Source organism: Ursus maritimus, unplaced genomic scaffold, assembly GCF_017311325.1.
Source record: "Ursus maritimus isolate PB19 unplaced genomic scaffold, ASM1731132v1 scaffold_23, whole genome shotgun sequence".
NCBI classification, from domain to species: domain Eukaryota; kingdom Metazoa; phylum Chordata; class Mammalia; order Carnivora; family Ursidae; genus Ursus; species Ursus maritimus.
The window spans coordinates 5,436,634-5,462,657 of record NW_024424786.1 but is presented as its reverse complement, the minus strand read 5'-3'; the positions used below and the strand labels follow the sequence as shown (position 1 = coordinate 5,462,657).

The following is a 26,024-nucleotide window of genomic DNA, read 5'->3' as shown; positions in this document are numbered from 1 at the left end:
AAAATAAAATAAAAATTATGAAAAATTATGGAAAGAGGGAGTATATGTTTAGTGGATCTGTCTGGGCATAATCATGACTTGCTCTCCTGTCATTTAAATGATCTGGTTCTATACTGTTTACTCTGCTATTCATTAGCACAAGATAATACTTCTCATCTTTGTTTTGTCTAACACTGTTTTGTAATATATTTGAAAAACCCGTGTCATTTTAAAGGTGCTTCCATTATGCTGAGACCATCATACCAGGACGGTAAATCCCAAAACTTCATTCTTAGATTTAGTCAGTTATACTGACTTCAGGAATATAAAAGATGTATATAATATACTAAATAGTACACAGGATAGCATATCTTAAAGATACAGCCTTGACAGGTAATCTTTGTATCTTATTACTATTTATAAGATTAGATATTTGTTATGTGTCAGGGACTGTGACGACTTTTAGGAAACCCAATTCCAAAATAAATTTATTTACTCAAATAGGTCATATGTATATATGGTAAAAATTTATGAAGGTACAGAAAGTGCAGAAAACGCTTACCTCTTGTAAGTTCCTCAGTTTTGCAGATTCCTTTCCTAAAAGCCATGTCTATTACCAGTTTCTTATGTATCCATGTAGAGCTATACTACGAAATGCTTTCTTTTTTTAAAAAAAAAATTTATTTATTTATTTGACAGGGAAAGAGAGAGAGAGAAAGAGAGAGAGAACACAAGCAGGGGGGGCGGCAGGCAGAGGGAGAGGGAGAAGAAGGCTCCTCACAGAGCAGGGAGCCCAGAACCCTGGGATCATGACCTGAGCTGAAGGCAGATGCTTAACCGACTGAGCCATCCAGGCGCCCCTATATTATGAAATGCTTTCTTAACACAAATGGTATTCTTAACACAAATGGTATATTATATATATTTGCCTGTATCTTGCTTTTTTCATTTCCACAATTTATATATTGAGGATATACCTATTAGGACATTAGGAGCTTTCTCATTCCTCTTAAATGACTACATAATATTCAGTGTTTGAGTATATTATAATTTATTTAGCCCTTCCTCATTAATAGACTCTTTGGTTTGTTCTAATCTTTTGCTACTACAAAAAACAATATTGCATTGAATATCCTTGTAGAGTCTTCTTTGTGTTTATGTACAAATATATCTGTAAGACTAATTCCTAGAAACGGAATTGTGGGTTAAAGGTTATATGCAAATTAAATTTTAAATTTAAAGTTATTATCAAATTGCCTTTCATAGCTGCTGTGCCAATTTGTATTCCTAAAGGTAATGTTTGAGAGTGCTTCTCTCTCCATACCCTGGACCATGCAGGTGAAAACTGGTATCTCATAGTTTTACTTTACATTTTTATCACTTTCTTTAGATTGCTTATGGTTAAATGTCAGTGATTTAAGAAAGTAATTGTTTTTAACCTTTGTATTATATAATATAGTCTCCAAGTAGAAAGGTGTGCAAAACAAAGATGTTTTATCATGAAGTGAATATCTGTATAATCACCACCCAGGTTAAGAAATAGAATGTTTCTAGCATCCCCAAAGTTCTTCTTGTTCCTCTACCAACCAGTACTCCCTTTCCTCCTCCAAAGGTAAAGTTGTCACTCTTTCTTATGGCAATCACTTCTTTTTTTCCCAAGTTTTTATTTAAATTCCAATTAGTTAACATACAGTGTAATATTAGTTTCCGGTGTAGAATTTAGTGATTCATCACTTACATACAATACCTGGTGATCATCGAAAGTATCCTCCTTAATACCCATTACACATTTAACCTGCCTTCCTGTCCATTTCCCCTTTAGCAACCCTCAGTGAATTCTCTATAGTTCAAAGTCCGTTTCCTGGTTTGCCTCTCTCTTCTACCCACCCCCTCCCATGTTCATATGTTTTGTTTCTTCCTTACAGTTTCTTGTCCAGGGCACATATCCCTAAGCAATACAGTTTGGTTTGCTTATTTTTCTATACTTAATATAAATGGAATCATACATTATATATCCTTTTATATTTGTATCTTTTCATTTCCTATTACATTTGTGAGATCCATCCTTGTTATTTTGTATAGCAGTAATTTGCTCATTTCATAGTTGTACATTATTGCATTGTATGACTATATCACAGCTTACCCATCCTATTGTTGACGGACATTTCCAGTTTGGGGCTAATATGAATAATGCTACTATAAGCATCCTTCTACACTTGGTTGCATTTCTGTTGGATAAATACTTATAAGTGGAATTGCTGGATCAGAGGATACGGTATTTGATCTATATTAGATAATGCCAACCTGTTATCAAGTCTTTCTAATTTATACTTCCACCAACAATTCATAAGCGTTCCTGCTATCATGTGCCTTTGCCCAGTATCGCGATTATCAATTTTTATAGTTTTACTTTGATGCTGGTGGGTATGATGTAACATCTCATTATGATTTTAATATGCATTTCTGTAAAAATGAAGTTTAGTACATTTTCATGTTTATTGGCCATTTGAAATCCTCTTTTGTGGTTTCTTTTTAATTTTCATTTTTTTGGTCTAGTTTTCTATTCAATTTCTTGTCTTTTTCTTACTGATTTGTAGAAATTCTTGATTTATTTTGGGTACAAACCAGTTTATATGTTGTTTTAGTTTGGGTTCCAGCAAAACCAGAGCCCATGATAAGGATGAGAGTACAGATAACTTTTTTTTAATTAAAGATTTTATTTACTTATTTGAGAGAGAGAGAGAGCATGAGGGGAGGGAGGTGGCAGAGGGAAAGGGAGAAGCAGACTCCCCACTGAGCCAGGAGCCTGTTGTGGGGCTTGATCCCAGGACCCTGAGATCATGACCCAAGCCAAAGGCAGACGCTTAACCAACTGAGCCACCCAAGCAGCTCAGTGACTGAAAGTGATTGAAAGTGATTCTAGGAAGTGAAGAGAAGGAGTGAAGACAGTGAAGCATGGAAGAAGGAAAAGCCATTATTAAGATCACCACTGTAGGCATGGGGGGAGGGGCTTGATTGCTCTAGGACCTCTGAGAAGAGCATAGAACATCTTCCTTAAGCAAGAGTGTCTGGAGCACTTACTCAATGTGGTTGAGAGTTCCTTTTAGAAGCATTTATTTCCCCAACTTCCAAGCTGAGCTTGCGCTGGGCAAAATGTTCTCCCATAGCTTTTAGAGAAGGTCTAAAGCAGAAGGTGGCAGAATGCTCTGTGAGCACTTAAGAAATGAAATACTTGCCAGAACCAGGTAAGTTTGGTCTCACATGGAACTGTCTATTTAACTGGCTAAAATCAGAAATGGGCCAGGGAACTCTTAAGGAGGGGCACCAGTGGTGTCCTTTGTATCTTTTAAATATATTTCCCCATATTTGAGATAACTTTTACTCTCTTAATATTTGAGGTGACTTTTACTCTCTTAATAGTGTTTTGTGAACAGAAATGCTTACTATTTATGTAATCAGATTTATCTACCTTTTCCATTTTGCTAATATTTTAATCTCTTAAGACATTTTACCTTGAGTTCATGAGGACATTATAACCTTTTTTTTCAATAGTGTGTTTTGAGAAGGTGATAAAAGGTATAGATAATTTCTCCAGGAAAATAACACATGATTACATGCAACTTCGAGGTGTTCATGGAACCTCTGAACAACCTTTCCCTGGAACCCTTAGAGATTCATTGATCTGAGGTTAGGAATTTCTGGTTGTTGTCTTACCTTTCAAATGTAGACCTATATACCACCTGGAACTAATTTTTTAGTATGATGTAAGTTAGGGGCCAATTTTATTTTATTTTTCCATGTGGATATGTGATTGATCCAGCATCAGTTGTTGAAGAGGCAAACAAAATCAACCCCGTCCATTCCCCACTGCTTGGTAGTGCCAACTTACAATTTTGTTGTAAATCAAGTACCTATATCTGCTTAGTTTTTTTTTTTTTCCTTCTTTTTCTGGGTTCTTGATTCTGTTCCTTTGGAGTGTTTTTCCCCTTGGGCCAATTTCTCTCTGCCTTAATTACTACTGCTTTACAATAAGTCTTGATATATGCAGAGCAAGTCTGCCCTTTGTGTTCTTCAAGATTTTCTCGGCTTTTCTTGGACATTTGGATTTTCATATAAGCTTTAGAATCAATTTAGCAAGATATAGATATATTTATATATCTATATCTATATATCTATATCTATCTATCATCTATCTATCTATCTATCTATCATCTATCTATCTATCTATCTATCTATCTATTCACATGCACCAAACTGTTGGAATTTTTATTGGAATTGCAATGATTTTATAGATTAATATGGGGAGATTTACTTCATTACAGTTTTGAGTTTTCCAGTCCACGAGCATAGTGGAACCCTCCACTTATTAAGTCTTTTAACCTATTCTCAAAAATGTTTTAAGTTTACTGCAATGAGGTCTTGCTTTTCTTTCATTAAAAGTTTTGCTTAGATATTTGATATTTGTAATGGCTTTATGTAAATGATATTTATAAATTCTGTTTTGTTTGGGGTTGTATATAGAAATAAAGTATACTTTTGGGCACCTGGGTGGCTCAGTCGGTTAAGTGTCTGCCTTTGGCTCAGGTCATGATCCCAGGGTTCTGGGATCAAGTCCCACATCGGGCTCCCTTCTGAGGTAGGCAATATAATTATTTTTATTTTATAGATGAGGAAACTAAGATGCAGAGAAATTGAATAATTGCGCATGATCACACATTTAGTAAGTGACAGATAGGGTTTGAATCTGGGTCTGATTCCTAGTCTTTGTTCTTTCTCACTAAACTAGACTGCCTCTGGTTCCTTTTGTTCTATGGGGTGTGAAATAATGGAATAAATATTAAAGAAGATTAAAAACTCATACTGTGCAATGTAATTACTATTCTAAGAGGTTAGCTATGCAAGCACAGCTGACTATTTTGAGGTTCTTTGTGCTTACAATTCTTGAACATAGCAATAGTAATATTACATTCTTATAAAAATGTATATTTGCAGAATTAGGGTTTAAATAAGTAATTTCCCAGATATAATTTTGTACCTTTCTCACACTCAACTATTTTAAGGTGGTTCTGATATTTAGATATCCATTTGCAATTTAGAAAACATCCTTCTTTCATTCTGATTAGTTTTGCATACAGTTGATCATAATAGGAAGGAGAAAGTAAACATTTTAAGGTCAACCATGCCCACAATAGTAACAGTTGCTACCACTTATTGAGTGCGTAAGTGCCAGGAGACTGTACTTATTACATATAAAGTAATCTCATTAATCTTTGCAACAAATCTGTGAAACAGAATACTATTATCACATGCATTTTATATGTAAGGAAACTGAAGTTACTTATCAAGGAAAAAGTAGCTGATTTACCTTACTCTGTACCTTCAGAGGAATGTTGCTGATTCAAAGGAAGTTAGGTAATTCCATTGGCTACATTAAAACTCTATTATATAATGAAGTGGACATCACACCACATGAGCATTTTCCCATGCTATTACCTAGGATTCTAAATAAATGTTTTAATTGCCATAATAATATTAGGTCTTGTAATGGGCTATATTTTACTTAAACTTTCTCTTATTTTTGAATATGGGATATAGAACTCACATTACTAATTAAGGAGGTTTACTTGCATGTTAATTATATGGTAGAAAAACCCTTTGAATGTTGGTCAAGATAATGACATTTGTGAGTGTGAACTCTGTACAAAATAGTAGAATTACATACTTTTTTCTGCCTCATTTACTTTTTCCAATGAAAGATGTTCAGCATTATGGAAATTTAGAAAATTACAACAAGTAGAAAGAGAAAAAAGAATTTACCTCTATTCTCATGCCTGGTTACAATCTTTGTTAACAGCTTAATAGTTCCTCCCAGTCTTTTTTCTTAAGCATCAGCTTTTATTTTTTAAGAAGTATGTGAATATAATTTTTATCCTTTTTTTGCTTCATATTATCACATGAACATTTACCCAGGATTCTATCAACATGCTTTTTACCCAGGATTCTACATAAGAATTTTGATAGACATAAAATATTTATGCCTATTAGTAAGTGGACTATATTTTACTTAAATTCCCTTGTTTTTAGGTATAGGTTGCTTCGAATTGTTATTGTTACTGCTGTTTTATCTCTTTTTTTGCACTTTATTTTATTTTGGGGGGGAGAGGTAGAAGGAGAGGGAGGGAGAATCCAGTGAAGAGCTGGACCTGGGGCTTGAGTGAGTGGACTATATTTAAATTCCCTTGTTTTTAGATACAGGTTCCTTCGAATTGTTATTGTTACTGCTGTTTTATCTCTTTTTTTGCACTTTATTTTATTTTGGGGGGGGAGGGGTAGAAGGAGAGGGAGAGAGAATTCAGTGAAGAGCTGGACCTTACAATCAGTGAAGAGCTTGATCTTACAACCCTGAGATCATGACCTGAACTGAAATCAAGAGTCGGACACTTAACCGTCTGAGCCACCCAGGCGCTCTTCTTTTGCATTTTAAATTATAAAAATGTAATCATGCTTATATCCAAATTGAAATATGTAAACATGTAAAGTGAAAAGTAAAGATCTTTGTCCCACTATCAAGAACTTCCTGGGTATTCTTCAAGAATTTGTCTATGACTTTGTAAACACATTTGTATCTATCCTTATTTTACATAAGTAGAATCTGTAACCTGCCTCTTTGGTTTTGCTCTTTCACGTAATGTTGGGTTAAGTATATTTGTGGAAAAATTATTTTTGTGTTTATGACTATTTCCTTAAGACAGACTCTTACAAGTAGAGCTGGGTCAAAGCAATGGACAATTTGAAGGCTCTTACTAAATTTGCCAAATTTAATACGCTGCTATTTTAGGAAGAGTATGTTAATATTACAAAATAAGAATTTATTCTACCATTATAACTTATACAAACTGTATGGAAACCTGGCATGCTAATTTTTAAAAGCTTTTTATAAAGGCCCAATCATTTATGATATAAGTAAGTAAATATATAATACAGGCATATCACATTTATATCTATATATGGTATGGGTGTAACATATCTACACACATATTTGTGCATGTATAATATGTATATATATATACACACACACTGAATTTGTTTAAGCAGGGTGGTTCTAGTAATTTTTCCCACTTTAGACTTAGCGTTGTTATTCTTACTCTTACCGATAATTAAGATTATCTTTATCAGCATCATTTTTTGAGGTTACAACTTGTTTTAAAAAAAGTTGTATTTGAATCTTATTTAAATCTTTACCTATTTTTAAATTTTTTAAATTTTTATTTTTTTTAATTAAAAAAGTTTTTATTTAAATTCCAGTTTTGTTTTTAATACTAGTTTTTATACTAATTCCACTTTTGTTTTTATACTAATGGAAAAAATACATATGCTTCCTAAGCCTTCCCTCTCCACACCACCCCCCAGTGACAATAGGCTGTCGATATCTTCCTTGTTGATAAATATGGATATATGCCACAATTAAATGACTGCATTATACTCTATTTTGTGGTTGTACTCTACTTATTCTTTTTTTAAAATTATGTTAGTCACCGTACAGTACATCATTAGTTTTTGATGTAGTGTTCCATGATTCATTGTTTGCGTATAACACCCAGTGCTCCATGCAATACGTGCTCTCCTTAATACCCATCAGTGGGCTAACCCATGCCCCCACTCCCCTTCCCTCTAAAACCCTCAGTTTGTTTCCTGGAGTCCATAGTCTCATTGTTCATCTCCCCCTCTGATTTCCCCCCCTTCATTTTTCCCTTCCTTCTCTTAATGTCCTCCATGCTATTGCTTATGTTCCACAAATAAGTGAAACCATATGACAATTGTCTTTCTCTGCTTGACTTATTTCACTTAGCGTAATCTCCTCCAGTTCCATCCGTGTTGATGCAAATGTTGGGTAATCATCCTTTCTGATGGCTGAGTAATATTCCATTGCATATACGGACCACATCTTCTTTATCTGTTAGTCCGTTGTAGGGCATCTCGGCTCCTTCCACGGTTTGGCTATTGTGGACATTGCTGCTATGAACGTTGGGGTGCATGTGGCCCTTCTTTTCACTACATCTGTATCTTTGGGATAAATACCCAGTAGTGCAATTGCTGGGTCTACTTATTCTAATATTGGTGAACCTTTGGTTGTTTCCAGATACTTGCTTGTATAAACAACACTTCAGTCAACTTTTTTGTACATATCCCCTTTACCCATTTGTCCAATAATTTACTTAGGATAAAATAGAAATACAATTTTTGTATCAAAAGACATGTACATTAAATATTTGGATGTAATAGGGCATTTTTTACTTTTTTTACTTACATTTTTCATTTTGTTTTAAGTTTTTTCTACAAGTGATATAGTGAATGCAGAATTGTCAAATTGCCCTCCGGAAAGTTTGTGCTATATTGCATTCTCATCAGTGAATGGGAGGGCCCAATTCCTCATGCTTATAAACATTAAATATTAACAATATTTTAAGTTTTTGCTAAAATGTTATTTTGTATTGAGATATTAATTGTATTATGTAGCATTTTAAAAATTGTGATATTGAATACATTTTTTAATTTATTTGCTCTTTCTATTTTCTCATTTGCAAATATTCCACTTATTTTTGTGGCCTATTTTTCTGTTTTTTTAAATTGATTTATGAGCTTTGAAAACTCCCTTTTGTATACCATACCAAAAGTATGCTTGCTTAAGTTTGTGGTTTACATTTTAACTTTGTTAATAGACTTTTGTTAATATAGAAGTTAAAAAATTTTAATGTAGTCAATTTTATTAATCTTTTCCTTGTCTTAATGTTATGCTTAGAAAGCTGTTTCTTATCTAAAGATTTACAAATACAGGGGTGACTTGGTTAAGCTTATGCCTTTGGCTTAGGTCATGATCCCAGGGTCCTGGGATCGAGTTCCATATCAGGTTCCCTTCTCAGCAGGGAGCCTGCTTCTCCCTCTCCCACTCCCCTTTTTTGTGCTCTCTGTCAAGTAAATAAATAAAATCTAAAAAAATAAAATAGAAAAATAAAATTAATGATCCTCAATTAAAAAAGGTAAAGATGATACAAATATAATCTTTATATTATGTAAATAGTTTAAAATTTTTAAAAGATTATTTATGTTTTTAGTTTTTACATTCAAAAAATTCATCAGGAATTTATTTTAATATAAAGTGGTAGGGACTTAATGCAATTTTCACCCAAATGTCTACCTCTACTTATTGAATAGTTTATGATTTATTGCATAGTTTATTATTTCTCCACTGACTTGAAGTATCACTTATATCATACAATATACTCTTCTATAAACTGTCATTTATTTCTAGATTTTCTGTTGTTCATTGATCTGCCTGTTATTCCTATGCCAATAATACATTGTTTTAATTTTTGTACTTGTGTAATATTTGCATTAAGCCTTTTAAACCTAAAATTTATTTAGGTTATCTTATTCTTGGAAAGAGATCAAGCTTCCATATTTAATTTTTGAAATAACTCAAATATGAATTATTTATTTGATGCATAAAATAACATCCTTGACCTTAGAATATCTCTCTTTAAGTTTTCATATGGTGTATATGATATACATGATAAAAAATTTCAATTTTTTAGAAGAAAGACTCTTCTGTCTAGTAAAATTGTTCTGGGGAGCTGCTCTGAGGTAGAAGATGCAAGGAAGCTTTGAATTGTAGGCTGATATGTGGATTTGGCATAGTGCCTGTCCTAGAGAACTCTGGTGGTTGAAGCACAGGAGTAGGATCAGAGTACAGAAGTGATGGGATTTAGAATCCTTTAAAAGAAGCTCTTTTAGCATCAGGACCAATAGGTTTTCAAAGCCGAGCTTCTGAAATGTAAAGGAATGCTGTTTAAATGAAACAAGAACAGTGCACTAGCTTTGAAACCAGAGGTTGTGAATTTGAGTGCCAACCCTGCCAAATTACTACTTTTGTGAATATCTAATCCCACGGAGTTTCAGTTTTTTCATTTATAAAATGAGGATAGTAATCCCACCACAAAGTAATTATGAGGGTTAAATGAGAAAATAAATATCAGTTGAACAATGGTTGGCCTATAGAATTGGCTTCATAATGCCTGGTCTTCTTTTTTTATTGTGAATTCTGCAGAAACAAGGTTGATGTGGGTAAAATTTAGGGCTGGGATTTGAGTCTTGGAGAGCTCTGTGAATTTATTCCATCTCTGCACATTAAAAAAGGCAATGGTTTTTGTCCCAGTGCTAGCATGAGAGCACTAATGTAGGAAAATGGGAATTATGTAATGTGTAGCAGGGTATTTTCCCTATGTATACGTGCGTGCACACACACACACACACACACACACACACACACACACACACCCACGCACCCACGCACCCACCCACCCACACAAACGCACAGCTCTAACAGTCTCATTATGGATCTCAGAAAAAGAAAGGGAAATTAGGAAAATTCCAGGACAAGAAGATATAGAAATTGGTAATTAATTGGAACTGGGGGAGATGGGAAAGTGCTGGCATTGGAGAAATGTATTTAAAAATCCAGTTATTTACCCCATTTCCATTTTGGAATGCTTTTTATCAAATGAGTTAAGTTGGAGAGCAAAATATCAAATATTGGCATATTATGAGAGAAGTGAATGCCAACTATCCCATTCTACAGATGAAGTAACAGGAGACATTTATGTTCCTCATAGAATGAACATAACCCCAGCGAATGAAAACTCTGACTGAAAATGAAAGCTCTATCACCAATTTGTCATATGGTCCTAAGTGAGTTATATGTCTATTTCCTTGTCTGTAAACTTGGGCGTATCTCATTCTGGTATCTCTAATATTTTTCATTTAGGAAAAGAGGTAATTTCTGATAGATGCCACGTGGGATCTTGTCTGGACTTTACAGTGAAATCTTTAAGTTGTTATGAAGAATATGCAGCAAAACGATAAGGGTCTTTTTACATGATTCTCTTCATTTGTTTCTGTGTTTTTGAGAATGAACAAAAGACTTAATAATGTCTGAGAAAGACAGTCTATAATGTGTGACTGAGCTCCCCATGGGTATGCAGTGTGTTGTTACTGAGTTTGATGATGGAGTAGCATTGCAAAAGACACAACTCTCGGGTCATGTATCCTTGAGACAGTCTTCTTTAAAATGTGGGTGGTTATATTAGCTACAAGGTCATTGGTGTAAGTTGTTACGTGGGCATATTTCAAGGAAAAAGCAAAAATAAGAATACATTTATAAAAGACATTTCCATCTAGCATGTTCATATCTCTAAACCTTACTAAAACTTTGGGAGCTAGATAGTAATATCTCCATTTCCTATGCATATTCTTTATTTACTTATATATATTTTTAAAGGGTTTTTTTAAGATTTTATTTTTAAGTAATCTCTATACCAAATGTGGGTCTTGAACTAACAACTCTGAGATCAAGAATCTAATGCTCTAGCAACTGAGCCAGCCAGGTGCCCCTCCTATGTGTATTCTTTATTTCAGGAAAGGAGATTGTATAGCTTTATAATTTGATTTCTTCACCTAACAAATCTCACACAAAATTAATAATTTGTCTCCTTTACTAGACTTGGAACTTCTTGAAGTTACCAACTCTATTCATTTTTGTTTTTTTTTAGTACTTAACATAGTGTGTGGTGCAGAGCAAACAGTAAATGATGAATAGCTATGATTTATTCTAGGAATCAGGACTCTTAGGTAATTAGCCATAGTCACCAGATCTTTATTTTTCTCTTCTTTTAGCGTCTCTCCCCCTTTCAATTTCTATCATGAACTGAGCAATTCTTTAAAAGTATAAAGTGCTATATACATGCTATGTAGCAAGTTAAGACCATATTGACTCTGAATTCACATAAATTGTTTTCTGGTCTGAATCCAGTTGATAATGCAGCTGTTATTTTTATAATCTTATCCTAAGTACATATTTGCACAACAGGCGGTGTCAACTCATCTAAGTAACTTGGTGTTATTTGCCTGATACATTAAATTATAGAGCTCCATTACTGAAGTCATTATTTGTGGTTAAGAGGGAGTTGTACTGAGAGTGGTAACAAGAAGAGTTTTTTTAATATGAATATCAAACTGGACCCTCTTCAGATGTCTTTAAATATATCTTGATTTAACTACCTAGAAATGCAAGGAGCAGTCCTTCCTCCTTTGTGTATTAGTTTACTCCACAGAAAATAGTAGGCTGATTTAAAAAAATATCTGGGCTTAAAAATTAGTACTTTTTGCAAGCTTTTGTTAAATGATTAAAGTGTTCTGACACTTTATTTTGTGAGCAGGACTCCGGAGAGAAAACTCAGCAGGGATGGAATCCTTTCCTTTTTCTGGGTATGATAATGCAGTGCAAATGTTGAGACTATTCTAACTATAATATTTATCTTACAATGAATCCAAATTGTCAGTTGCTGGAGATCTGGAATTGTGCTTTATTGTTCTTTATCCCTAGAGGTTCCAATTCATGTTATGCATCCTGTGGGCTCTCAGAAATGTTAATTGAATTGCTGGAGAATTGCTTGTATCATTCTCAAATTAAAAAAAAAAAATACAACATCCTACAATCACTAAGACTTAATTTTTAAGTTAAATTCCCTTGTCTAGCTTCTAATTCTCCTTACATTTAAGAAAATATTTTATTTTTAAAAATATTTTATTTATTTATATGAAAGAGAGAAAGTGAGTGAGAGAGAGAGAGAGAGCATGACCCAGGGAGGGGGAGAAGCAGACTCCCCTGCTGAGCAGGGAGCTTGATCTTGACCTGAGCTGAAGGCAGTCACCTAACCAACTGAATCACTCAGACGCCCCGAAAATATTTTATTTTTTAAAAACAGGAACTCCAAAATCATTGAGAATCTTTTCCATAAGATAAGACATTTTATAGAGTTACAAGATTTTTGTTTATGCACAAAAGCTTTTGTAAGCTTACCCACATTTAACACAGTTGCCCTTTAGTCCAGCAGTCATTGAATTTTAGTGTGGATAGGAATTACCTGGGGGCTATGCTTTAAAATAGATTCCTAGGCCATACTCTCAGAATTGCAGAATCAATGGGTTTGGGTGGGGCCCAACAGTCTTTTTAAAAAAATTAGTTTTAATAAGCATACCAGGTGGTTCTGATATAGGGAGTCTGAGGATTATGGTTTGATAATCACTTTTTTCTCCAGTCCTACTTACACAAGTCTTTCTCTGAGTTCTGTTATTAAACTGAATACCATGTATGTCTGAAACTAGATAGGCTGCAAGAAAAAAAATATCAAAAAACAATAATACATGTTATTTCCAAGAAGGAAATTTTGCTAAGAAAAGCATGGTATGTGAAAGAACACATGAAAGAGAACAAGTTTACTGTGTGAAAAGTTCTAAAATATATTCTGAATGTCTTTTTGGCCCACTGCTAATTTTTTGTTTGATTCTGGTCAAGTGACCTTGCTGCCTTATGTTGTGTTTATGAATTTTTTTTTATAGTCAAGACCTCAAAATACAAGAGTTTTGGGATTAAGTTACATGGTGATTCTGTAAATAGGTTTTGGAAGTTTGTTGCCCAAATTTTTGCCTTGGTTCATAACAGTAAGCTGCTTTTGTAAAGTATAAGACATGCTCCCTTCCTCTAAATAATCTCATTCATTTTTCATGTAGACACAATTTTTATACTGACTATCCTTGTTCACAGATAGACTTCTTGAATTGTTATTTCAGGAGGGCAGTAAAGTGTTGGCAGTTGTGAAAACATGTCAAACTTTGGCAATTTTACCTCTGATTTTCTATTCTGCTACACATGTTGGTAGAGGTGAACTGGTGTGCCTAGAAAATACACCATTAATTTCTCTTCTTAGGACCGAGAAATACCTTAATCTGACCATGTACAATGTGTTAAAGTTGGCTTAGGAAATGTTACATTAAAGTGTAAGCATATACTTCTCAGTGGATGTGGATAAGATATAAAATTGTTAAATCTTAGAGTGGTAGGGACTTTTAGAGTAGGACTGGCATAGTAGTTCTTGAATACCATCTACAGCTAGGCTGGCTTTAACAATCACCTGTGGAGCTTTCAAAAAGTGGAAACTCCAGGCCCACTCAAGGAGATTCTCATTTAGTAAGTCTCCAACAGGGCCCAGAAATTCAAACATTCTAAAAGATTTCTAGTCAATTATAATCAGCTAAGTCTTATTGTAGGAATTCTTTTTTTGTTGTTAAATTTTTTATCATGTTATGTTAGTCACCATACAGTACATCCTTAGTTTTTGATGTAGTGTTCCATGATTCATTGTTTGCGTATAATACCCAGTGCTCCATGCAATATGTGCCCTCCTTAATACCCATCACCGGCCTATCCCAGTGCCACACCTCCTCCTCTCTGAAGCCCTGTTTGTTTCCCAGAGTCCATAGTCTCTCGTGGTTCATTCCCCCTTCTGTTTATACTCCCTTCCTTCTCCTACTGATCTCCCTGCTATTTCTTATGATCCATAAATGAGTGAAACCATATGATAATTGTCTTTCTCTGCTTGAGTTATTTCACTTAGCATGATCTCTTCCAGTTCCGTCCATGTTTCTGCAAATGTTGGGTAATTGTTCTTTCTGATGACTGAGTAATATTCCATTGTATATATGGACCACATCTTCTTAATCCATTCGTCTGTTGAAGGGCAACTTAGCTCCTTCCACAATTTAGCTATTGTGGACAATGCTGCTATGAACACGGGGGTGCATATGGCCCTTCTCTTCACTATGTCTGTATCTTTGGGGTAAATACCCAGTAGTGCAATTGCTGGGTCGTAGGATAACTAGATTTAGTTTCTAATATAAAAATATTGATAAATGTGACCATAGCCCTTTGGGATTTTCTGTAATTTTTAGAAATGTAAAGGAGTCTTGGACCAAAGAGTTTGAGAACCACTGGAATAGATGGTCTCTAAAGTTCATTCCAGCTAACCAGCTTTAGAACATGCGACCATTCTAATGTAACATGGTTCCTGTAAGATTTCTTAGCCATTCTCCTCTGAATGCTTGTCAATGTCCCTTTTAAATTGTAGCTCTCAATACTGAAATCATATTGAAGATGTAGGTCGAGCAGCATGGAATAGATGAAGAAGCTATTAGAAGGAGCCTTCAATAATAACTATCTTTGGAGATCTTTCAGAAAAGGGAAAATTCCTGTTTTTTTGAGGAAATCAATTCTTGTTCCAGGAAAGCAGAATGTTGAACTAGGTAGCATTGTCCTCCTTGACACTTCAGAAATACTCTTAGTTTTGCCTTAGAAGAAAAGAATGTCAGTAACTAAACCCTCATTTTCCATTCACTATTGTGATGTTCTTTATTAGCATTTGCATTGAAAAAATTGGACATTAGCTTGGTATCAGTTCCTTTGAAAGATGAAATTGACATTTTACTTTTATAGTTAATTCAAAATCTACATAATTTGGTATAATTATTAAGAAGAAAAGGGAAGATAAGAATTATGGAGTTCAAGAAACATGGCTTTAGCCTACAAATGGTATCTAAAAACAACAAAAGTGATAATAATAGTAAAGAAGGTTTTACATTTTTAAAAAATTGATGCAGTTTGGGGGAGAATAGCAGTTGTAATGAAAAATAAAATCTCCAGGAAAACTTATTTGAATTGGCATATAGGATTATTTTTTAATGCCTCCCTAATATTTGTTTGTTTGTTTATTTATTTATTTATTTAAAATATTTTATTTATTTATTTGTTTATTTGAGAGAGAGAAAAAGAGAGAGAGCATGCACCCTTGAGCAGGGGGAGGGCAGAGGGAGAAGGAGAAGCAGACTCCCTGCTGAGCAGAGAGCCCAACTTGGGGCTATATCCCAGGACCCTGAGACTATGACCTGAGCTGAAAGCAGACACTTAACTGACTGATCCACCCAGGCTCCCCCTCACTAATCTTTATTTTGATGTATAAAAGACCAAGCACTGATATCTTTTCAAGTCAGTTGAGAAAATAAATGCTTTAAAGGGAGTTGTTTTAACTCAGTGCGTCATTACGTATGACATTATTAAATCAATGATTCCGTATATTTAAAAAATTTAATCTTTGACTTGAGTTTTAAACATGCAATAGCTATAATTTAATGTAAAGGTGAACAAAATTTTGTTACAGGTGTTTTTGGAAGCACTTCTCTACTTAAAAAAAATACCTCAGAATCATTGACTCTCAGGGTTGGAAGGTCATTTAATCCAGCCATCCTTTTGATGCTTGAAACTTCTTGCTAAATCAAATAATAATAATAATAATAATAATTTAAAAAGGATGAGGATAAAAAAAGAAATGGGTGTGACTTAGAGACAGCTTTAAGAAAGGTTTAAAAAATCTTTGAAAGCTTTTAAAGTGTAATTATACAGGGAGGTGGCAGTGTTTTTATTTGCTGTTTACTTTTGATCTATTACCTATTTTTGGTAGAGTGAGACATGCTTTTGTGAAAATGTTTATGGTTTCTTGACTGGATGTCAAAAGACTTGTTTGAAGTTGCCTTGTAATTCAGAGATTTTTCTTTTTGTAACTAGTATTAATATTTGGCTTTGGCTGCCAGAATAATAGTAAGTTAGTCTGGGTTTGGGTGACTACTTTTGAAGAGATAATATACTGAATTTTAGAAATAGCTTTATTGTTTGTGAACAAATTAGACATGTTAAGTGTAAATAAATCTAAATAACACCAACTTATAAGAATGAGAAAGTAAAAATAAGCCTATATCTCACTCAGTGTTAACATTTTTGCTAAATTGAACGTTACTTTGTGAAACTTGCGTGCACATGTATGTGTGCAGGTACACATCCTTAATTTTCTATAAACTGGTTATTATACATGTATTTTTTAAATTCAACAATACATTTGGTCATCTTTTCATATCAATAAATATACATTTATATCAGAATTTTTAATATTTATAGTGTTATATGTATGTATCATAATTTACTTATCCAGTTAGTAGGTTCTTTCCAATTTTTGGCTGTTGTAAAAATGCTGTAATGAACATACATATTATATAAATATATATATGTGTATATATATATATATACACACGCATACATATATAACATACATATTATATATACACACATATATATACATGCATATATATGTGTGTGTGTATATATGTGTGTATATATATATATATCTTTTAACATTTTTGTGATTAGTTCCTTAGGATAAGTTTTGGAAGTAGCATTGCAAATTCAAAGGAAATTGACATTAAAAATTTTAACACTTACTCTCAAATTACCATTCAAAAAAGTTGTACCCAGTTTATAATCTCATGGTGTAGGAAAGTGTTTTTTCTCCCACACCCTCACTAATAATAGTTTTTGTCCAGTTTATAAAATATTTTGCCAGTATTTTAGTGAAAATATTTTATTTATATTTCTTTGATTATTAGGTAGATTATACACATTTTTGTGTTATTGGACATTTGTATTTCTTCATTTGTATATTTCCTCTTTGTATTCTTTTTTTTATATATTGAAGTGCTTGCAACAATGCACTTTTTATTTAATAAAGTAAGGATGTACAAAAGATTTGACAGTCAGAGAATATGAACCATGCCACCACCATGGTCAGATGTGAGAGTCTGTGGCCCAGGTTGAATTATTGATAGTTTTAAGAATCCTTGAGGGGAAAGGCGATGACCTTTAAAAAAAAAAGTTATCTATCAATCAATTGAGATATAATTTACATATAACACTGTATTAGTTTTAGGTTTACAACATATGATTTTACTTATTTAAAAAATTGTTCATGTTCATATTGTCTGATACAGTCTCTCACCCACGGTCATCATTTGCTGAATGAACGAATGAATACACAGAGTAATGGGACAATCCATGGTGACTGGATGTTCTGAGGATTCATTTTCCTAAACAGATTGTGATTTTCCAGAATAGATGGTAATCTGCTCTGGGAATTCCTTCTCTATCTTTCTAGGTTTGTGCTGCCCTTAAGACCAAAGTGGTCACTTTTATTTTGGAAATGGCCCAAACTTTTCTAGTTCTTAAAGAAGTAATTTACTTCAAATTGTGTGTTAATTCTTGTGAGTTAATTCTTAAATCTTTTCCCATCATAAGATATTACTTGTTTATTCCTAAATTGTCTGCAGGACGAAGTATGCATTAAAGTCTTTTTTTTTATAACAATGAACTGTGATTTTAGAAGCTTATGCTTTTTAAATTGTTTGCTCCAAAATTCACCAGTAGTATAAAGCAGATACAGAGTTGCTTTTAACATATGTGGTAAGACTGCACTGATATGACAGATTAGATTTATTGATTTCATATTGATGTATAGTAGAATATTATTTGCCCTGAATGTCTAGAATCTGATTTGTTCCAAATTTAAAATATTTCCAGAGTTAGAGATCTTAACTCCTAAAGAGTCCAATGATTGAAAAAATGAGATATATGTCAGCCACAATATTTTTTGGATGCATTTTATTTTATCTCCATCATTTAAATGCAAATGAAGGAATGGGATATAGTCTGTATTTTTTTATAATAATTTTTTATTATGTTATGTTAGTCACCATACAGTACATCCCTAGTTTTTGATGTAAAGTTCCATGATTCATTACTTGGGTATAACACCCAGTGCACCATGCAATATGTGCCCTCCTTAATACCCATCACCGGCCTATCCCAATCCCCCACCTCCCTCCCTTCTGATTTTGCATAATTCCAATTCATGCCTTTAAAGGAATAGTTGCCGGAAAGACAAGGTGTGATTATTTGTATAATATGTAAGTATTGGATTCTCCCAGAGTTTGTGCTTTTGGGTATTCAGCATTTTGCTATATGTTTATTTTGTGGATAACTTCAAATTATAATTTAAAACTTGGGGCAGGATAAAATGTAAGAATAGCTTATATCAGAACAAGTATTCTTTGCTGGCTTTCAATAGTACACAGAGTGTGTCCACATAGTGTTATGTAGTGTCCCAGATAAAATTGTTCTCCTGGAAAACATCAGAAAGCTGTGAGGAAGCAAAGGGTGTTATACCAAAAATAAATTCAGAGCTACCTTCCCTGGCCAGACTCTTCTGTACTTCTTGCATCCACAGAAGTAGGCATCATAGAATTGTTCGAAACTGGTGAAACTGGAGTGAAGAAGGCCTGAGGCACCATTCTTTACAAAGAGAAGGACGGCTAGTGAAGAAAGCTAATAGGTGTATTAACCATCAATACATAAAACTGTCCAAATGCCCAGAACTTTACTATCTATCAGTCCTGACTGGAAAATAGAATAAATTATCTGGGTCACTTAGGCAAAAGCATACTACAGGAGCTGGGGAAGGGCTGAGTTAGATATTTATTTCATATCCTTAATTTCAGATGCCTAATTCATTATGGCCATTTGTGCTATATATAAAATATTGGAAATAGTGTTTCCTACCAATGATGTTGATCAAGGTTCACTTTTTTCCAGAATGAATTTTATTTAAATCTAGTTAGCTAACTAACGAGGTTTGTTAAATAACCTAGATGTTACAGCTATATTTAAAAAACATGGATTGAATAAAACTAATCTCTAAGTCTAGGAAAGTTTCTGACCTAAATTAGGAGCTCAAGCTCCATTATTATTTTAAGTTGAACACTACTCATAGCCATTCTCACATTTTGGAAAGAATATGGCCTTCGCAACAAAGTTTCTTTGTTTTCATGGAACTAAAAATGTGCTGTATTTAGACCAAACAATAAAAATAAACTACCAAACTACCTTCTAATGCATGGGGGTTCTGGAGAGAGGAAACCATAGATATTTAGAGGCATAAAGTGACTCATTGTGCTAGTTAAAACTTTTTACAAGGCTAGCTCTGTGTGTTTGAGTTGCATCTGTTACCTCTTCAGCCAGAACTAAAGTGTGTGCATGCAAAAGAATTTTGGATTGGATTGTGCCTCATACAGAATGCATTACATATAGCCTAAGTGTCTAAATGGGTTCCATACCTTTAACAGAATAAAAAGTGCATCTTTTCATTTTTATTCTACCTGTAATATATTCCTGTTGGACGCATCCAAGATATTTTCTGTGAAGTGCATTCATTTTAACTTGCAGACATAAATTAAACATGTTCTTCAAATGTAATGTGTAAGCCTCTATTCCCTCAAAAAAATTTTTACTCCTTTTTTTTTTTAACTTATTGATACTTTAAACACCTACTTTACTACTGACTTTTTTTTTTTTAAAGCCATAATGAACAGAGATGCTGTATTCCTAGAGGTAGAACAATGGAATAATTGTCTCTTTTGGTATTATCATCTTGGAAAAATTTGTTAGAGTAGATGGGGACAACTGTCTGAGTTAAAAACAGTATAATTTATAGATAGAATGTATATATTCCTTTAATAAAACATATAAATGCAATTTACTTATATTTTAAAATTTCATTTTCTGTCTAAACTTTCAGGTCACTTTCATGAATTCAAAGGCAATTTACCAGTGATTTCTGGGTGCTGGGGCTGATTTTTTGTCCGTATTTGTAAGTATTGGTTTATTTATTGCTTTTCTCATTGCATAATGAAACAGTTACAGTTTATAAACAAGAGCTTAATTCCTTTTGTATGTGAATTTTTATTATTTTTTCTGTTGCTTTAAGTGTTACTAAGTTTTTGTAAGTGTTTTCTTAAGAGGACTATAGAAATAGTACCAGCTGGTGAAAAAAAAAACCCAGTTTATTGTGATTTCCAGTGAAATAACACAATGGTGGGGCCCATTACAGTAAGCTGAAAGAATAAATATCTTACTTTTTGAAGATGGGTCTCAATTATAGGAATGAATTACCTTAAAGGGGCTAGTCTATATACACATGAATAATTTACCCTGCTAAACTTCTTACAGTCTTCTGGTTGTCTGGACTTGAAAAGTACTATGTGCCTGTGCACATAGAAAAGACATGAGATGATATAGAATTCAAAGAGCTGTCAGCGCACGAGGAGATTATGTACTAAGGAGCCAAAGGCTTATTTAGTGAATGTATAATGTGTATCCAAATGGGGGTATTCCTGCTTTCTTCGCCATCCCCAAAACAGTATTAAATTTTAAATGATATTTGGGAGAACAAAGATACTTTTTTCTCAGAAAAGAGGTAAATTTCAAGAAAAAAAATGGAATGAACTTGAATGATCAATTACAGTACTTTAAATTGATATATATTTATTAGTATAGAAGTAGTTCAGAGTATGAGGCAGGTATTAAAAATGGCTATATACATATAAGACCATAAGTTACTTGAGTTTAAAATATATTAAATGTGTATTTTGTTGGAATCTAAGGAGCTCATAAACATTTGATAACAAAGACAGAGGAAACTTGTCCTCTGTTAGTGTACTCCTGCAAAGGAGTTTTAGAGGATGTACTTCCAGGAAAAGTATTTTAAAAAAGCCAATATTATAAGTTCGAGTTTAAGTTATTCAGTATCTAAGCAGAGCACAGTGAATATTTATTTAAAACCAGCTTTATCTTTCTTTTAGTAGTAGCATTGATTGGGACAAGGATTTTGAATCAACTTAAAACATAGATGTGAATGTTTAATATAGTTTAATGCATTTTGCATATATTTAATGCTTTATGAATGAGTACATTATTTTTATGGAACTATCAATTCACATTTTATTATTTGAAGACAATTCTTATGTAAAACACAAAATATTAAACTGCATGTCTCCTTTGGATTAAATGTAAGCTTTTAATTTGTGCAAGGTATCATAGTGAGGATTAGGAGGCGAAGAAGATGGAGAAAGAAATGTAAAGTATCTTTGAAGGGCTCTCATGAAAAAGGATAATTCCAAGGAGTTGAGCTTATCCTATTAGAAATCTGAGTGAAAGGAAACAATTTTGAGTTGTTCAAATCCTATCTTAGTTGCTTTGTCCTTTCTTTTACCTTCTTTTTCTCTTCTTTCATATCATTCAGTCATTTCCTTTAGTAAGTTTTTTAGGATGACTAGATTTTTAAAATGACAAATACAAGATAATTACTGGCAGTTCAACCAAAATGGCCTTTATTAAAATATTAAAATACAGTTTACATTTCTCATTACCAAAGGCTCTCTTTTCTGATTTCTTTACTCCTTGTCTGTGTTCCCCCTCCACCAGACATACATAGGCTAGCTTTGACTGGAGGTGATCCAATTAGCTGAGATTTTTCTAGCTATCTAACAAAGAGAGAGACTAAAATCAGAAGAAGGGATACTGTCGCTATAGTTTTTATATGGTTATTTCTGGAGTTCAACTTAAAAAAAGACAATCTTTTAGTTAATTTTTGTCTGATCACATAGGCAGAAGTCATACTAATCATATGGACCCAAAGTAATTGTTTTTCAATCTTGAGAATTTCCATGTTCATTTAGGGCATGGACTTTGTTGTTCCTAAATTCAGTGGTCTCAAGCTTTGTTAGGGCCATCTTCTAACTGTGGAACTTTCTTATTAAAGGATTGTAGCAGGATACTATGACTAAGATAAGTCAGATAAAGTTAACATGGCATCCAGAATGCTTGAGTTCCCATCCCTTTCAATTATTGCAGAAACTGTCTACCACTTACACTGAATGATGAGTCAGGGAAAGCAATGGAAATATTTATCTGGTCTGGCCTAAGAACAAGCAAATGGGATCAGTGACAATGGCTTCTTTTAGGAACTTTATTTTTATTTATTTTTTTAAATAATATTTTTTTATTATATTATGTTAGCCACCATACAGTACATCCCTAGTTTTTGATGTAAAGTTCCATGATTCATTACTTGCATATAACACCCAGTGCACCATGCAATACGTGCCCTCCTGAACTTTAATTTCCATGCTGGAACTGCTTATTTGCTACATGATCTAAGGCAGAAAGTTATACCTCATGGCCATGGGAAGGTTTCTTAGTAAGGTGTGCAGAAGCCAGTCTGTGAGATAAGGAAGGTGGGATATTGTTTTGCACATCCATAATGAATGGGCCACACCAAGGGTGTGTGAGAACGGACTGGATCTTACCTACTTAGGTCAACTACCTGTGTCAGGAGAGGAAAACACTGTGAAGGAAAATGGTTATCTTCTCAGATGCTGAAAGCATCTTATTCTATTTTTTTTCCTCTTTAAAAAATAAAACTACCCTTGTCTTTTTCAAAAGTAGGCATTGTATAAGAAGACCTTGTTTTGCATGTTAATATCTCACATTTAATTTTTTTATCTCTAATTTAAAAAATAATTGTATAATTCTGATCAATTTTTACCAGGGCAATAAATTATTGGTTAAAAAAATGAAACAAAACAGAAGTAGGTCACCCTGCTTTTTCAGGTTACCCAGGCCTTTTAAATAATTTGATGATGAATTTACTTTTATAAAATTCTGTCTCTGTTCATGGTCTTGAATGGTGACGTTTTCCCTGAAAAGATACAAAAATATTTTATTCTCTGGCACAAGAAGTGATTATTGCTTAGCCCCACGCTCGAGGCAATAATAAGAGTATCTTAATTTGGTATAACACTTGCTTCTACATACATTAAATTGGCTGAGTTTTGTAAAAACTGTTGGGTGAGTAGGAATTATCCTTATTTTTGTAGAGTAGCAGTACTCAAATATAGGGATTCATGGTATAAATTCAGTGCTCTTTCCATAAAACCAAGCCATCCTGTCATGGAGAGAATTTTAGCTCTCTTTCTTTTGTTGTTTTTGATCACTATCTCAGTGTCCATTTGGTGGCTGTACAAATATTTTTGAAAAGTTGAGGTAGAGTAAGTCAGGCAGGAGATTGTAGAGTGCCTTCTGCTAATTCATTTCCTCATTTCCTGGATCATTTGCTCCTCCCTGACATTTTCCTATCTCCCTATTCCAAAACTGCCACACGTCGTGCTTCAGCTGAAATTTCTTGAATTGCGTAGATTTTCAGGAAACAAACAAAAAATCACAAATTCATCTCTTTGTGGTATTTTAAAATGGAAAGAAATCTGTTTCAGACTGAGCATAACCCAGACCACAGCTCCCTCGGTGAGAATGCCTGTGATTTTCAGGACAAGTAGGTCTAAGTGCATTATCTTTAAAAAATATTATTCCAGGCTAATCTTGACATAGAGCAGGTAAATAAAAAAGATGAGCTGTGAAAATCCACAAATAGGGTTTGAATGCCATTTTCCATGACAACGGGAGCTGCCCCATGAAAGCATTAATGCTGGGAATGTAAGGAATTTAAAATTGTGCCTTCTCAGTTTTACAGTTGTGTGCTCATGTTAATTAGAGATATACTGACATTTGAAGTATCTACATTAATACACCAGCTACTGTACATTTGTGAACTGTGGCCAGAAATCTACTTTAATTGAAAGCAGTTCACTAATCTGAATGTGTATATCCATTACATTTTAAGCTTTTAAATTTTATATACTAGTGCCCTTAGATACTTGTTCTTTCTGCTCTCTTCACTTTCTGTTTCTAATTTATTTATACCTGAAAGGACAGCCTGGCCTATTTTAATCTCCTAGTGGTGTTTTGGAGCAATATTGATGGAATTTTGAGGAAAAAAAATGTTTTTAATAGTGTCCTTTATTTGCTGTAGTTTGAATCTCTTTCTAAATTGTTGGTTTTTCTTGCAAACCTGTAAGATGGCCTGCCGCCGAAATAAGGCAGGATTTAGGTTTATGGAATTTGCTTCACTGGCTATATTTAAGCACTAAAAAGCTACTCTTCACAGTCACGCTATGGTTTTAGCCAGAAAAACCCAGTATTAGCGACCTTGATGGGATGAACAGTGAAGAGGCATTCTGTTTTTCCTAATATAGCTGGATTTCATCCTTCCCTCTTGATGTCAAGCCATGTATCTTAATTTTTGATTTGCAAATATGTTCACAATAGCTCAATGGCTTCTTGAGGTCATCTTTAGCCCTAGAGTTTTTGCTTTGTCTCTCTTACAAAAAGGAAGATCTTACATTTATTTTTTGCAAGCTTGTATTTCTTAAGAATTTGCGTGTCAGGATTTTTAACCTAATTGTTTTGTGCTTGTTGTCTAATGAAACTCCCACACTTACTTTTTGGACCAATCCCTGAATATTACACAAGACCAGTTAGAAAGAAGCTTCATTTTAGTAGAACCAGAACAAACTGCTCTAAAAAGTTTGTAATACTCTGGACTTGTTTCATTAAACCATTTTACTGGCACCATTAAACCACTGAGACCTGGGACCATTAAAACTTACTCAGTATTATTATTAGGATGATGGCCTATTTTGCCCTTTATTACTTTTATTCACGGTGTTAAGTTTCTCTGTTCTTTATTCTTTCATGTTGCTTACTACATATTGTGCCATCACAGCACATTTGGTAATTCCAAGTTAATTGCTCAATTATCAGTGATAGTCATGAAGCACTTGAAACATGCGCAGTGGAAGATTTAAAAAATTTCAAAATAAGTTGGTGTGTCATAATCTCAAATGTGAAACATGCCAATATCTGCAGGCATAAAAATACACTGCCTGAGCTAGGCATTTCAGGGAAGGCAGAAATCTACTCTTAAAATCAGGGCTTTTGTCTGGCAGTGAAGTGTTTCATCTTTGCTAATTTCAAACAACATGTCTAAATTTGGTCTTGGTTTACTTTTCAACTCTAAAAATTTGGTCGTGGTTAGAAAAGAAAAGGGAAGGAAAACTATTGATTCTGTTTAAATGTTTTACCGGAACCTTATAATCATGATATTCACTGTTAAGTGGAATTTGATGTGCGATAGATCCATGTTGGATATCAATCAAAGAAACTGACTTACTAAGGACACAAAGTGATCTCTTTTAATGTTTCTTCACTCATAACGCAGTCCTCTAATCAGAGGACAGCATTACAGTGAAGGTAGTGTGTTGATGCTTTATTTATGCTGGAAAAAAAGAAAAACGCATGAGAACAATGACACTTTGGAGACTTATTCTGAATCTCATACAGTAATATTCTCAGATGCCTTCAAGATAACTTACACATTATGGCAAAATAATTATTGTAACTCTTTTGGCAACTAGGCAAACTATCATTAAATTTTGCATTAGTATTCAGTTTAGGGTTTTCTCTAAACTAATATAGCGCCAACAGC

General features: G+C 33.6%; 1 protein-coding gene across 6 annotated transcripts in view; it reads left to right on the top strand.

Moving 5' to 3' along the window:
• SOX6 (SRY-box transcription factor 6) overlaps nt 1–26,024 on the top strand; it is a 578,685-nt gene that overhangs the window by 72,628 nt on the left and 480,033 nt on the right. For all 6 annotated transcript variants that reach the window (XM_008708903.2, XM_040638855.1, XM_008708901.2 and 3 more), the window contains exon 2: nt 20,382–20,453. The gene's annotated coding sequence lies outside the window, so the exon portion shown is untranslated. The remainder of the gene's footprint in view (nt 1–20,381; nt 20,454–26,024) is intronic.